Source organism: Canis aureus, chromosome 34 (assembly GCF_053574225.1).
Source record: "Canis aureus isolate CA01 chromosome 34, VMU_Caureus_v.1.0, whole genome shotgun sequence".
Lineage (NCBI taxonomy): Eukaryota > Metazoa > Chordata > Mammalia > Carnivora > Canidae > Canis > Canis aureus.
Genome location: NC_135644.1, coordinates 30477486 through 30492781, shown reverse-complemented (window position 1 = coordinate 30492781; position 15296 = coordinate 30477486). Strand labels below are relative to the sequence as shown.

At 36.8% G+C, this 15296-nt stretch overlaps 1 long non-coding RNA gene across 1 annotated transcript in view; it reads right to left on the bottom strand.

Annotated features, from left to right (window-relative positions):
- Positions 1-1110: 1110 nt before the first annotated feature.
- The window catches only part of LOC144304530 (uncharacterized), a 64047-nt gene continuing 49861 nt past the window's right edge, over positions 1111-15296 (bottom strand). The window contains exon 3 of the long non-coding RNA XR_013371482.1: positions 1111-1222. This is a non-coding gene — a long non-coding RNA (uncharacterized LOC144304530). The remainder of the gene's footprint in view (positions 1223-15296) is intronic.

Here is a 15296-nt window from a genome sequence, read left to right as displayed (position 1 = left end):
TATTACGAATCCGACTTTTGTTTCAGGTCAGGTCATGACTCCAGGTTGTGAGATTCAGCCTTGAGTTGAATCTCACGTCAGGCTCCTGTACTGGGCTTGGAGGCTGCTTAAGATTCTCTCTCTTCCTCTCTCTCTCTGTCCCTTGTGCATGTGCACATGCTTCTCTCTTTCTCTGTATCTCTCTCAAAAAGAAAAAAAAAAAATCCTTTAATGGCTCAGTACAGAAGAGACAATCCCTTGTCTGTCGTTCCCCTAATATGCCATTTTCTTCCCCAGGTGGAGAATATTCTGAGTTCACCTGCACACAGCCCTTAAATACTTTCTTTCATCTTTATGTCTTTATGTTGATTATACTCTTGAAGTGGAAAGCATTTTATCCATGAGAAGAACAATAACTGTGTATAGTAATAAGTACTGGGGCTGACCATGGTGCTGGTGAAACATACTGTTTCTACTAATGTTTGTATTCTATTTCTTTATGATAATGGATTTAGGCAAGTGTTGAGAAATGGAGTGTGAGGAAGGTAAGATCCTCATAAAGTGAGCAGAGTAGATAAATCCCATTAGGTTGATGGCATTCATTACCTAAAATGTATTAGGTGGTAATCACACAGTTATTATCAAGGGAGAAGATATGGTACCTGTATCTGTTATTTGTATATTTGCTTCTGGTTACCAACTTCAAAATAACATTTGCATAATTTTTTTGCACTAGTGGATATCTTTCTGCGTGAATGACCTTTAAGCTTCCCAGATATTATTAGCTGATGGGGTTCCAAATGGTGAAAGAAGACTGTGAGAACCAAAGACAGAAGCAAGTAGAAAAAAAAAAAAAAAAAAGAAGCAAGTAGAATCATCATCCTTTCAAAATCTTTTCCTTCCTTTTGATCTATTTTATTCTAGTTTACATATAAATAAAAATTTTGTTGTATGGGTCTCATAGGTCATGTATAAAGGTAGATTTTCTAAATTTTTAATTTTGGTGATATCTCTGAGGGTTTAAACACATATGTTATATTATAATATGGTAACTTCAAGTACCTGAACCTCTTATCAAAGGTCTAAAAGCATTTTTCAGGGGATCCCTGGGTGGCTCAGCGATTTGGCACCTACCTTTGACCCAGGGTGTGATCCTGGGGTCCCTGGATCGGTTCCTGCGTGGGCTCCCGGCATGGAGCCTGCTTCTCCCTCTGCCTGTGTCTCTGCCTCTCTCTCTCTATGTCTATCATGAATAAATAAATAAAATCCTTTAAAAATAAAATAAATAAAAGCATTTTTCATTTAACTTGAACTTGATAATAATTTTATAAGACAAATAGATTTATCAATTTACAGGCAGAAATGCCAATACCTATGATTGACATGTGTTCCTTTCCATTCTTGCCATTAGTTAAAAAAAAATGCAAAATGTCACCAGTTACTCCAAATGTAATTAGTACCATATGCATTTAGAAATCCCTTCTAGTTTCTTTACCACTTAAAGCAGAAATTCTGATGTTATTCTAAAATTTGAAACAGCTCTATTAATAATATGTCAAAGAATTCATGATAACACAGTAGAAAATTCATATGTTCATTTATTTTTTTGTAACTGGGTTAGTCAAGTAATTTGAGGTCCAAATTCATAGAATATTTGTGCCATAGGTTGGATTCCTTGGTAGCAGCTGCTGAAAATAACAATTGAGATGAAACATATTTATTAGTAATCAACTACATTTGAAGAATGAGAGGGAGAAGCAGGACTGGATAGAGGAAAAACTGATTTAGGTTCAACAAAATCTCCCTCAATCTTCTGGGGAGTTTTGAAGACAGAATTTCCCTGTAAAGAGTCCCACACAGAGACAAAATGCCTGGACTTTTGTAAACCTCTTTTGGTCAAGTGTTGGCTTTCCTGGGAAAGGCATGACCTTGGGTAAAAAGTTATTGTGAAATTACTTGGTTTTAATAAGCACATTATTTGTGCTTAGGTCTGAAAAAGTATTTTTTAAACTTTTGTTTATTGAAATATTTGTTAATACAATTCTATGTTGTATGAAATGAAGATAAAATGGAAAGAACAAGAGAAGATCCAATTTCAAGTAGTTTCTAATGATTAAAGAGGGGATAGTTTGAACATGCCTCTCCCATAAAAGACCACAAGATATCAAAACACTTAAAATACATATACATGTGTTCATAATAATATTTTAAAGTAGCATCATATTAAGTTAATTGGACACTTTATTATTTTGAAAAATAAATAAGGGAAAAAACCTAGCACTTTTTCTGACTTTTTTTGTGTAAATATTTCAGAGTAACCAAGTATTTGAGAAAAAGTTCTTTATAAGAGACTCTCAGATAATAAACATTTGAAAGAAAGAATGATAGAATGGAAAATTATAATGTAGCAACACTTAGTGAAATAATGAATTTAGACAATGATCATCAAAGACTGCTCAAATATTAGGCAAAAGATAGATGGAGAAGACAGGTTGAAACAGATGAACCAACTGTTCAGTTTTGTCCGGTTGGACATTTATATATTATATACCTCATGATAAGATGCACTAAGATGTATATGCCATCTCCTATGCTGTATTGCCACTAATAGTTAAACCTACATCTGATTAAGTCTGTAGTTCTGAGATTACAGGAAATATGATAGATGGAGAAACAATATAAAATTTAAAACCTAAAGCACAAATGTGGGAAATATTATAAGTCCCAGTTTTTTCAGCAATAATTGATAAGAAAAAGAATGGAAAGAACTATTAAAATTTTAAGATAGATCTCGTTTGGATCTTGATTTGAAAAAAAAAACAACTATGTAGAGAAATTTTATTATAGATTAAGTATTAGATTAACAAAATATTATTAACTTCATATGTATGTCATCATGGTTATTTTAATAAGGCCTTATTAGAAATGTATACTGAGTTATTTTCCATGTTTATTGAAATATTATACAAATTATACAAATATTACATGAGTTATTTATAGGTGGAATGGTAGATGGTGATGAGTAGGGGAAGAAATTAAATGAAATTAGCAAAAGGTGAAAATTGTTAAAACTGAGTTACAGGTGACAAGTATATGGAACTGTATTATACCATTTTCTTTTATATATGGTTGAGAATTTCTATAGCTAACTGTTAAGATATTAAATTGTTTGCATGGACACATAGAAAACATTTTTATCAAACCAGTGTACCAAATAATGTCATAAATGACAGAAAATATGTTGAACAGCAAATCTAGATTCAAAGGCATCTTGACAGTCATCATTATAGGTGAATCCCTCAAGATAAAATTTAACACAGATGCTATTGCAAATTGTCAGAATGAAGGTAAGCTTACTTAATTGAAATTTGTGAGGAAGAGCCCACAGTATTTATATGAAATGGATGACACTGTGTCTATGAAGATTTTTTTTAAAGATCTTGTTTTGCTTTTAGAGAGAGTGAGTGCACACCTCAGGTGGGGAGGGACAGAGGGAGAGCAAGAAAGAGAGAGAGAGAGAGAGAGTCCCAAGCAGACTCCATGCTCGGCATGGAACCCAACATGGAGCTGGGTCTCCTGACCCTAAGATCATGAGCTGAACCAAAACCAAGAGTCACTGCTTAATTGACTGAGCCACCCAGGCACCACTGAAGATTTTTTTTTTAACAGTGGAAGCACAGAAGTGATTTATGTTCTTCCATTTCAAAATAATAGGGTAATTGAGTTTGCTTAGTTATGCAATTTTAGTTACGCAATTAATGAGGTTGAAAATTCTTTTGCTTTCCTATCATCTTAAATCAACTATATTGAGCATAATTTGTGTCTTGTCTTGATGCCTTATGTCACTATTATTCATCAGAAGTACTAGCTGTGGTATACATGATGATCTCTTGGATGCTGAGTTGGGGAGAAGAATTTGCTTTACAGTAGTAGTTCTGCAATTCTTACAGGCTCTGTAACTTATTGCTAAAGCTCTCAGTTGTCAGTATTTCAGCTATTTCAGCCTCCTGAGAGCATACTCCCTTCATGAATGCCCAAATAATGCAGCTATGCTGCTCTACTTTTCCAAACCATAGTATAGTTTGAGGCTAGATCTGTTTCATCAGGGTAGTTAGATTAGGTTTTCTTTGGGAGGGCTCTATTTTTTCAGGTTTCCCACTATTAAAATAATTGCCTTCCACACCAAATTCCCTGAATTCTATATTGGCCAGTACAACTCTGATTTCTCTGGAGGACTAGCACAGATTTAGCCTGTATAGAGTTGACTTATTTATTACACGTAATTCACCCATACCCCAAAACTTGAGGTAGTAAACATTGTTTTGTGTTTGTTAGTTGATAGAATTTTTTAAAGATTTATTTATTTATTTATTCATGAGAGACACAAAGAGAGGCAGAGACAGAGGCAGAGGGAGAAGCAGGCTCCATGCAGGGAGCCCGATGTGGGACTTGATCCCGGGACTGTGGGATCATGCCCTGGGCCAAAGGCAGATGCTCAACTCCTGAGCCACCCAGGCATCCCAGTTGATAGAATTTAAGAGGCAGAAAGCAGATAATTTTCTCATTATTGAAAGTGTTCAATTGACATTTAACCAAATATGATTCCACAGGTGCATTTTCCCTGTATAAATTATATTTTTAGATTTTGGTCTCCCCTAACAGTCATTTTTGATCCTTTGATTCAAGAGATTTTCATGTGCGTGTGTATGTGTGTGTATTTTGCTGCCAACATGATGCTGAAATGCTCTAAAAGGAGATGGAGATTTTGATAACTACCATTAAATAGATCCAAATCATGAACATAAGAATTGTGCATAGCTATGGTTTTGAAAACTGCTACCCTAATTGTCAAGAAAAATGGATCAAGTGAAGAAAGAACAGCACACACAAGCCCATTTGGTATTATTGGTGCCTCAAAGATCTGGGAATAGGGTATTTTTATATTTATGTCCAGGAGGAAGTTGAAATCCAACATTTTATAGAAGTTAGGATGTGGTAGAAACCGGTAGCTCCTAAATCTTCATTACTTCATATAAGAAAAAAATCTCACTATTATTAGTAGAATATTTAAGGAATGCTCATTTACCTGTAGTATTATTTGTGTGATTGAGAGAAGGCACTAAAAATCAGGAGGTGAGAGTAAGGTAGATGCCATAAAGTAAGCAAATTTATAGCCAAGGGTATACAATTCAAGAGGTATCTAAAAGTAAGTCCCTTGAGTGGTTTGGCATCTTCACATATAAACATTTCATATCAGTATTTCATTTAATCTTTATCATTAGAAGACATTGCCTACCATGTTAAATAAAATGTAAATGATTAAGTCTCACCAATTAAACCTTTTAAATTGCTTATGAATTAAATTTGAAATGTCTTAGTGATAAAGAGCTAATTTTAAAATCCTGCCAACAAGTTTATTAATTCTGCATGTATTTATTTAGCACCTACTCTACAGAAGATGCTTTGCCAAATCCTAAAGAATAAGATGAAAACCGTAACTAGACAATGTGCACACGTTTCAATTATAGCAACTGTCATAGCACAATGTAAGTGATTTTTGCATGTTTGTCTGACCATCTGTGCTACTATTATATATGTGTGGTCATCATGTAAAGAAAATATTCTAAACAGGGATAATCAAAAATGTTTGAAAAATACTTCACTTGAGTATGATTTGCCTGAGAAAGAGAACTGTGGGCTATGAAAGAACAGAGACTATTTGACCTATTTTTTTCTGCAACCCACACGATAGCTAGAATGTGGTAGACACTCAATGTTTGTTGAATCTTAGGCAAGAGAAAAAAATAGAGATATTGTTAAAATAGTGATAGAATTCTTCTAACCATTAAGCCTCAAGACAAATGATTCCATAAGCAATAAGGCTGAATTATTTTTTGTATTTGTTGTAAATGTCACCTAGGTAATTCTAAGACTACTAGTCGGGGGAAATGTCAAGGAAAAAATTATGTCATGGTGGAGAATGTTTTTTGAATATACTATTGCAACTTTCTAGCTGATCATCTCAGAGTTGCGAAGGAAAAGAGGTATGTCAAAGCTTAGGTCTAAATTTCTTGAAATGGGCAACATCAGACTTTGGGATAAGGTTTAAGACGTGAGGTTAAGGCCTGAGGGTGCCGACAGAATAGGAAGCACAATTCCAGTTTTAATAGGGGCTTGGGACTTGTAGCAATGGGAAAGAAAAATAAGAAGGTGATGGCAATAGCCCAGATCCTCAGCTAAATAATGAGCAGATAATGATGAATAACGTGGAGAGAAAAATGAAAAAGGGATGAATGAAACTTGCAGTAGGGTTGTAGGTAATAGTGACCCTTCAGAAGTTTTCAGCTCTACCATAGCAAACACAGAGCATATTGAGGAAATGGAAAATATGCTCAGTTTGGTAATATGAGGATGCTCTAGGAAAATACACAGCAGACACAGGTTTCAGATAGAAAGTCCAGAGCAAAGAAGGGAGGGTAATATTTTTAGGTACTGAAGGAATTATTACAGTTTTGAAGGGGAGAGTTAGAAGTGTGCATCATGGCAGTGTTCAGAATTAACAGAAGAGGGAAGAGAATTAAGAAGGGCCTGGTAGGGAGCTACTGCAACAGAAGTAGAAAAAAAATCACCTTTGCTAGGTGACAAGCATGGTAAGAAGCATTTTATATGCATTGCTCCTATTTAATTCCACAATAACCTTATGAAGTAGATACTAATTTTATCATCCATTTCACAGTTGAGGGATGTGAAATAGAGAGAGACTGCATGACATGTTAAAGTCAAAGTGCTAGGAGATGGGAGGTTACAGTCAGGAAGCAATGTTTGAGTGTAAAGGCCGAACTCTCAATTACTAAGCCATGTTACTTCCACAGATAGCATTCTACATCTGGAATTACATTCATTACACATTTTAGAATAAAATAGCTCTGTGAACCAAGTTTCTCAAGTTTAAGTTAACTTCTTTTTTAATCTCCAATTAGCCTCTTATAGCATAAACCAATTAAGCATATGGTTGAGACCAACTTGGCAGATTTCACTCTAGTATAACAAGCCTGGGCTCTTATTATCCTTCCATGTGTACCGTTCAGAGCCTCACACACAGCCTCTGGCTAGCTTTGGGTATTGATTCCATTTTGCTGCCAACATCCTTCGATTGATGTAGAAAATCCAGGCTGATCTATTAATATACCTAAGTCTACCTTCTGCAGCATAGGCTTGAGGTGAGTTTTTAAAGAACATGCTTTTAGGCAACTAACTGTATTTCTAGACCTTTCACATGTAATTATATATATATATATATATATATATATATATATATAGACATAGACACTGTCTCATTCAAGACCCCTTTAAAATACTGTCTTATAACATTTTTCTACCCATATCTTTTCTGTTATTTTATGTAAACCTTTCATTCTGTCATTTGACCTGACTACTCTCTGTTCTTTCAAAGCATCCCTTTTAATATAGTCATGCTTATCTGAATCCCACTCATTCCTTCAAAATCAAGATCATATCCCACCTCTGCTGGTGGCCGATTACCTAGGCCCTGGTGTTGTCTCCTTGCACTTCCATAGCACTGATTGGAAGTAGTACTTATTAGTAAATTCACTCTCTCTCATGTGGTTAATCATGTCTTTATGTGGCCATGAGTCTTAGTGCAGTAGATTATAGGCACTCCTCTGTCCTAACTAGAGCAGGGTCTTGGCCATAACATTTATTTATATCTTCAAAAACCATACACCACAGTGTTTTTTCCCATAAACCTCCAATAAGTATTTTTATTTGATTGGCATCTTTAAAAGTTATCAAATAATCCTTATTTTGTTATTATTAGATATAATAGTGTGCATTATATATGTATTATTGGAATCCCAAGCTCAGGGACAAGATAGATAAAAGTTTAGCAAGTCATTTGGAAATTACATGCCTTATCTAAAATGGAAAAGATGCTTTAGTGGCAAATTATGGCAGTGTAGGAATGCATGTTCGGTGTTAGCAGACCTCGTTTATTTTTCAAGGCAATCCAGAAATCCATGCTTGTGAAATTCCTTCAGTTGTGAATATTTGCTGAAACAGGTTTTAAGCACTATGCAAGGGAAAATAAACCCATATGTTGGTCCATGTTTGTGTCTTAAATTGTACGTTTATCTGTCATTTCAATATATTTAGATTGCTGTACTCACAGCATGATCATCATGATTTTATGAATTAACATTTATAATTTTTTCCTATAGACCACGATATAACAAAAAAATAGAAAAGGACCTAGCCCTATTGCAAAATTTCATTTCATAATACATTTCTAAGACTTGATGAACAATTTCCTATTGCACAGAAATGCAATTGTGATGGGAAATGCAACCATCAATTGTAGCAGGAATTGCTATAGCATTTATATAAGTATCGGTTTATACATTTGCCAGGACCTAACACCAGTCACCAGAGTCTGTATCTGCAAAAATCAGACATTTCTGTGAAAAATCCAAGGAATTATAATTATTGCTCTCTGCTTTTTTTTTTTTAATTTTTATTTATTTATGATAGTCAAAGAGAGAGAAAGAGAGAGAGGCAGAGACACAGGCAGAGGGAGAAGCAGGCTCCATGCACTGGGAGCCCAATGTGGGACTCGATCCCAGGTCTCCAGGATCGCGCCCTGGGCCAAAGGCAGGCGCCAAACCGCTGCGCCACCCAGGGATCCCTGCTCTCTGCTTTTTTAAAAAAATCTGGGTTTAGGTTTCAGTTCAGTTCAACCAACATGTACCTCATAGTAAATGCTGTAGAGAACACAAAAATAAGTAAAATGCTCTACCCTCTCCAACCTCTATTTACATCTTCTTTGCCTATCTAAATTCTGCTTATTCCCACAAAGCCCCAATCTTATCCAGCCTCTCTTGAGTCTAGTTGAGGGGCAAGACACATACTCAAACAAGTATAGTACAAAAGACACTACAGTAAGTTCTTTAAGGACTTAACAAAAAGTGATCTGAGTGCATAAACATTTTAATATATGAAAATAAAATAGTATAAGAGTAAACGACCAATGAGAACTGAAAGCAACATTACTTAGGTTGGTCATACAAACTATTTGATGAAATGATTTGAGCAGAGACCTATTAGTAAGGAGTTAACCAGAAATATGGCCAGCGGGGAGTGAGGCAGAGGGCACAAGCTTGGCATATTCTATGAAGAGAAAGAAGACAAGCGGACGAGGACTAGCATGAGTAAGGAGGAAAGTAGTGGGAAGTGAAGGCAAATCACACAGGGTTTTGTGGACCAGGAGAAGGACTTAGGAAGTCATCTGAAGTGTAATATGCAGCCATGGGAGAGTTTTAAGTAAGGAACTAATACTATATAATTTACATACTTGAAAGATCACTTTGGCTTAAGTGTGTTGAGGCATCCATTTGTTGAGATAGAAAAGGTTGCGGAAGCAGCAGGTGTACGATATATTAGCTCTTCTATGGTAACAGACCCTCAAGTGGCTATGGTTTACAAAACCATTTCTCATTTATGTTACCTGCCGGTTACTGTAGTTCAACAATGTGGATCTATTCTGTGTGCCTTTTTATTATGTCGCCAGGTTAAGGGAGCAGACCCTCTTTGGGACATGTTATTCTCAAAGCAGAGAGAAAAGAGCAAGAGTTAGAGCTTAATTTTGAAATTGTTCTTAAAGTTTCTGCCCAGATGGGGGCATAGTCATATTTACTCCCATTGGCTAACGTAAGCCATGTGGCCAAGTGTGACCCTGGCATGGAGAAGCATTCTTCATAGGGAGGCCTGTAGGTCAACCAGCAATACATGAACGTATGCAATCATTTTACAGAGGAGGGAGTGAATTCCTGGGAGCAGTAATGTAATCCATCACAAGAAATTAAGGGGCCAGGTTTATATGGAAAAATATAAAAACGTTCAGGGGAATGTCTTTAGAAGAATACAGATCTTTAGCACTGGATTCATGTGACAGGAGAAAGAGCTACCTGGGATCTAACCTGGCTTTGCCAGTAACAAACCTGTGACCCTTAGCAATTCACTTAACCTATCTGAGCTACAGTTTCTTCAATGATAAAACAAAAAAAGCTATACTGGAATTGGGGAAGATTAACTCTGTTTTTGAGAGGTCCAAGTTCCCTAATATTGTAATTATACAGATACTTATGTTTATCTGACATTTGACTATGTATATTTTCTGGAGAAAGGATGCTCAGCTGCTCAAAGCCAGTAGGATGTGAAGAAGGTTACAAACACTAGGAAAAAAATAATTTATTTGATTCAGAGTCCGTTTTAAAATTCTTCGCATGTACCTTCTGAGGCACATAGAATCCCTAAGTTTAATCTCTTTTTCCACTTCCATGTTTTTTTCAGTGAAAGCATACTCATTGTAACAAGAAAAACAATATAAAGGAACAATTAGTCTTCTCCAAACAACGCTGTAAATAATTATTAACTCCCTAGTATGAATTCATCCATGCTATCTTCCATGGACGTAAAACTTATATGGCCACTTGAATAATGCCTAATTTAAATCTTGCTCACTCTACAAAAAGAATAATGCAAATAAATTTGGACCAAACATACTTCTGCAACTTTTTTTCTTTTACATAATATATTGTGAAGATCCTTTCGGAGTAGTGTATATAGATCTAATTTACCTTCAGTGGCTTTATAATTGTTCACAGTGTGGATATACTGTAATGCATTTAACCATTCACATTTTTAAGCATACTAATGTCTCTTTATAAAATTCGCATTATAAAAATATTGATATGGGATACTTGAGTGGCTTAATCTGTTAAGTGTCCAGCTCTTGGTTTCGGCTCATGTCATGATCTCAGGGTCCTGAGATTGGCGCCATGTTGGGCTCTGAGTAGCATGGGATCTGCTTGAGATTCTCTCTTTCCCTCTGCCCTTCTTCTTCCTCTCTCTCTCAAATAATAAAATCTTAAAACATACATTTTTGATATAATTTTTTTACGTAGAATTCCTTACATATTACTCCATTTTTTTTTTTTTGTGATAGATTCTTCCAAGTAAGATTGCTGTGCCAAGGATATGCATACTCAGTTTTGTTGAAATAGTGGATGTTGTGATTCGTTGCACAGATCTCCACTCCAGAACTATGGTACTCATTTCCCAGCTCCTGGGAGTGTTGATGGCCAACTTCTCTTAGCTGAGTTTCTGAATAAAAAGAGTTGAATAACTCAAAGTTTCTTGAATTATGATGCTAGGGTTATTGGGTTATGAAAGGCATGGCCCATAAGCATTTCAAGAAGGCATTCCAAAGTGTAATGATTGGTTGATGCAGGGATGCGAGGTCTAGTCTCTCTGCTCCAAACTGGGTCAAGTCTAAAGGGCCATCCTAGTTCCAGACTTCTCATTATGATTGGCTGAGACTTTGTTGCAACTGCATCAAAGTTCAACCACTCCTCTGCCCAGTTCAGCTTTCTTCATTCCCCCACAGATGCTTATATTAGGAGTATTCTCCACTAAACTGCTGCACATTAATCCCACCAATCTGCTTCCCAGGGAACTCAGCCTGGGACGGTGACAGACTGATTTCTGAAATGACTATTTAGACCTCTCTGATAATCGGGAAGCCAAGCCTAACAACATTGCTCTGTAGACTTAACAAAGTATAGCTTCCATAAGATCAAGCAGCCTATCATTCAAATTTCCTCAGTAACAATTTGTTTATCTGATTTTAATGAGTATTCTCTAATGAACATACACTGCAGTGAATGATTTGTTCATTTTATCCAAATAATAATCATCTTCTATAATCAAAGTGCCTTGCTCTATTTACATAAATCATTTATTTGAGATGAATTTTCTTCAGGGAGCTGAGTTCACTACTTAAAATAAATGAAGCAAATGTTTACAAAGGATTCACAAAGCCAGAATTATGCTTATTAGATAGATGAAAGCTGAAGACAAAGTTTTTAGGATTACCCTCATTTTCTGTGCAGAGCTAGTTTTCTACCATTTTGTCTGCAACCTCAATACTATTTCTGAGAGTGAGACTATTCAGTAGGAATTTTCAAGCAATCCATTCCCATAGCAACCCTTTTGAGGTGCTCCCAGCTTGCCCATCAGTGTTATCAGATCCACACAGGGAGACTTGGGAAGGAAGGTGCAAGGACAAGAGCAAGGGTGGGGAGAAGGAACTCTTTAAAGGCAACAATAAAAGTAAACCCCAGGATTGCTTTTTCTGTAAGAAATTGAATATCTAATGATAATTTTGTCAGTAGACATACTTGATTTGAGATTCTATAGGCATTCAATTTTACCTTTAAAAGTATAAAGAGGGACGCCTGGGTAGCTCAGTGGTTAAGCATCAACCTTTGGTTCAGGGCGTGATCCCAGAGTTCTGGGATCAAGTCCCACATCGGGCTCCCTGCATGGAGCCTGCTTCTCCTCCCTCTGCCTGTGTCTCTGCCTCTCTCTCTATGTGTTGCTCATAAATAAATAAATAAATAAATAAATAAATAAATAAATAAAATCTTTATAAATTAAAAAATAAGCGTATGTATGTATGTATGTATGTATAAAGATAATACAAAATAAGTGTATTCCGAAGCAGATAAATTGTGCTCCTTAAAATCAGCAAAGGGTATGATAACCACAATGTTATAAAATTGGACTTTTCAAGGTTTCCTTTGGGTGGATGAGAAGAGGCCAATTGGAAATAATATACTTTAAGTTGGTAAACTTCCCTGTAATGTTCTGACAATAAATCACTATTTAATTTTGGCCATGTCAGAAAAAAAGTGAAAAAAAAAATGTTTACCGAGCTTTAAGCTATTCTGTGTGCTGCACAGAAATACAATAGATCGATTTCATTACCTGAAAGTAACTGATTGACATTTTGAGTGTCAGTTTGAAATATGGCTGCAACAAATCTCATCCAATTAAAGAATTCCCCCAAAGAACAATCTTCTGCAGCTCTATACTGAGGGACAGTGTTATGCTTAGGGTAATAAAGTAAATGGCCGCAGCTGACAATAAGAGTGCTCCCCCTTCACTGTGGACATCCTGCCCTGCTAATGAGCTCACTTCACCCTGGGGAGAGCCGTCTGTTCCGGGTAAGGGAAGTTGTTCTTTCTCATTGCCAGTTTGCTTCTAATTCCTTCCTGAAAAGAAAGTGTCAGTCATGCTTAATTGCATTAAATTAGGTGTGATAGTTTAAAACAGCACAAGGTCTTAATCACTCAAATTCTCACTTCTTTCTTGAGCCCTAGCTTGGGGTTTTAAGTCATGTCTAAGAAGTGTCCCTCTAGGGAATTAAATGACGTGAGTCCAAGGTCACCCAACTTCATTTTCTGACTGCGTGTCATAATCGTCATTAAGAGGAATCAAACGTCTTCATGTGTATGGAGCTCTCCTAGGAACAAGCCAGAACAACAGGGGCCTGGCATGGCTGGCTGTGTAGTAGAATTCTGAATCAGACAATATGGTTCATCACACACACACAACTGTAGTGATGAATATAAAGTCATTATTAATTTGAATTTGACTCACCTGGAATCACTAATTATTCATGCCATAGACTATCTCATCTTTGAAGAAAGAATTTCTAAGGAAAGTAAAACACAAAGATTTCACAAAGTAAGTTTGTCTACCTAAAGAAATGTTTTCCAAACATGCATATACTTATTTGTGCATTCATTCATCCTTGATTCTCTGTGTTTATTGAATACCTTCAATGATCATTTAGAGATGTTCTAGGGTCTGAAATGATAATACACTACAGGTGACACAATTGCAGTCTTCAGGAACACGGTCATTTGGGGGGATCCCGGGTGGCTCAGTGGTTGGGCATCTGCCTTCAGCCCAGGGTGTGATCCTGGAGTCCCAGGATCGAGTCCCCCGTCGGGCTCCCTGCGTGGAGCCTGCTTCTCCCTCTGCCTGTGTCTCTGCCTCTCTCTCTCCCTCTGTGTCTCTTGTGAATAAATAAATAAAATCTTGAAAAAAAATTAGAGTTGATATACCATTTCCTTGAAATAGGTCAGTCTGGTGATTGCTTTGACCAACAGAAGACAGTGGAATCAAGAATACAGGCAACTTCCCAAGCCAGGTCATAAAAGACCAGGCAGCTTCTTTCTGATTCTATTAGGATGTTCACTCTGGTGGATGCCAGCTGCCATGTAAAAAATACTGCCTCCCACTGAGACTGCTGTGGTAAGATGGCCATGGATGGTCATTGTGGTTGATAGGCCCCTTGAATTGCAGCATCACCTGCCATCCCTAATAGCAGACCCTTTTTTACAACTGGCTCCTTGCCAACACCTGGCTGCAACCAGATGAGGATTTTCCTAGTAGGCCCTTCCCAACTTCCTGACCACATATGGCATGCAAAGCAAAATAGTTGTTATTATTTTACACCCCTGAGTTGTGGTGCAATTTTATAGGTAGCAGTAGTAACTACAAGAGAAATGTGATACCAAAAATAGGATTCAGACTCACACAAATGTTGAATAGCTGAACAGTTTGGATTTCTCATGCCAACGAATCAATAGTCAAGGAAGAGGTTTACTCTGCTGGCTAGGTTGATGGATCCTGATTCTAAGGAAAAACCTGAATGCTTTACACAAAGGAAGTTAGGAGGACAATGTCTGGAATGGAGACGCTCCCCTGAAGTGTCTTCTTGTACATCCTGTTGTAAAAGTCAAAAAATCTACAACAACACAATATAGGCAACACTTTTAATGTCTCAAATCTTTAAGAAATGAAGATTTGGGTCATCCCATCTGGCAAAGAACTACGCTCACTGCAAGTGCTTACTGAAGGCAAAGAAAACATAGAATGGGTGAAGAAAATTATAAATACTGGCTCAACCACATGATCAGTTGCAAAAAGCCAGAATCTGCAGTATTTGTAAGTATTCCTTATTTTATATGGCCATATAGGTGTAATGTGAATCAGTTGTCTTCCTCTCCCACATCCCACTATTCACATATGTATTAATAGTAACTAATGTTACATCTCATTATTTAAATTATAAAATACCAAAGGGGAGAGTGACTCAACCAGAAGAAGAATTGCATATCCAAAGATGGAGTAACGGAATTGATACAGGTGATAAACTTTTTGTTGTTAGAGAGGGAAAGTGGGGAGCACCAAAGAGAGAGAGGGAATGAGAGAATCTTAAGCAGGCTACATGCCCACGGTGGAGCCCGACATTGGGCTCCATCTCAGGACCCTGAGATCATGACCTGAGCTGAAATCAAGAGTTGGATGCTTAACTGACTGAGCCACCCAGGTGCCCCAAGGAGTTGATACACTTTTTGGGGAGAGGCCAGCATATTTTTGGTTGTAGT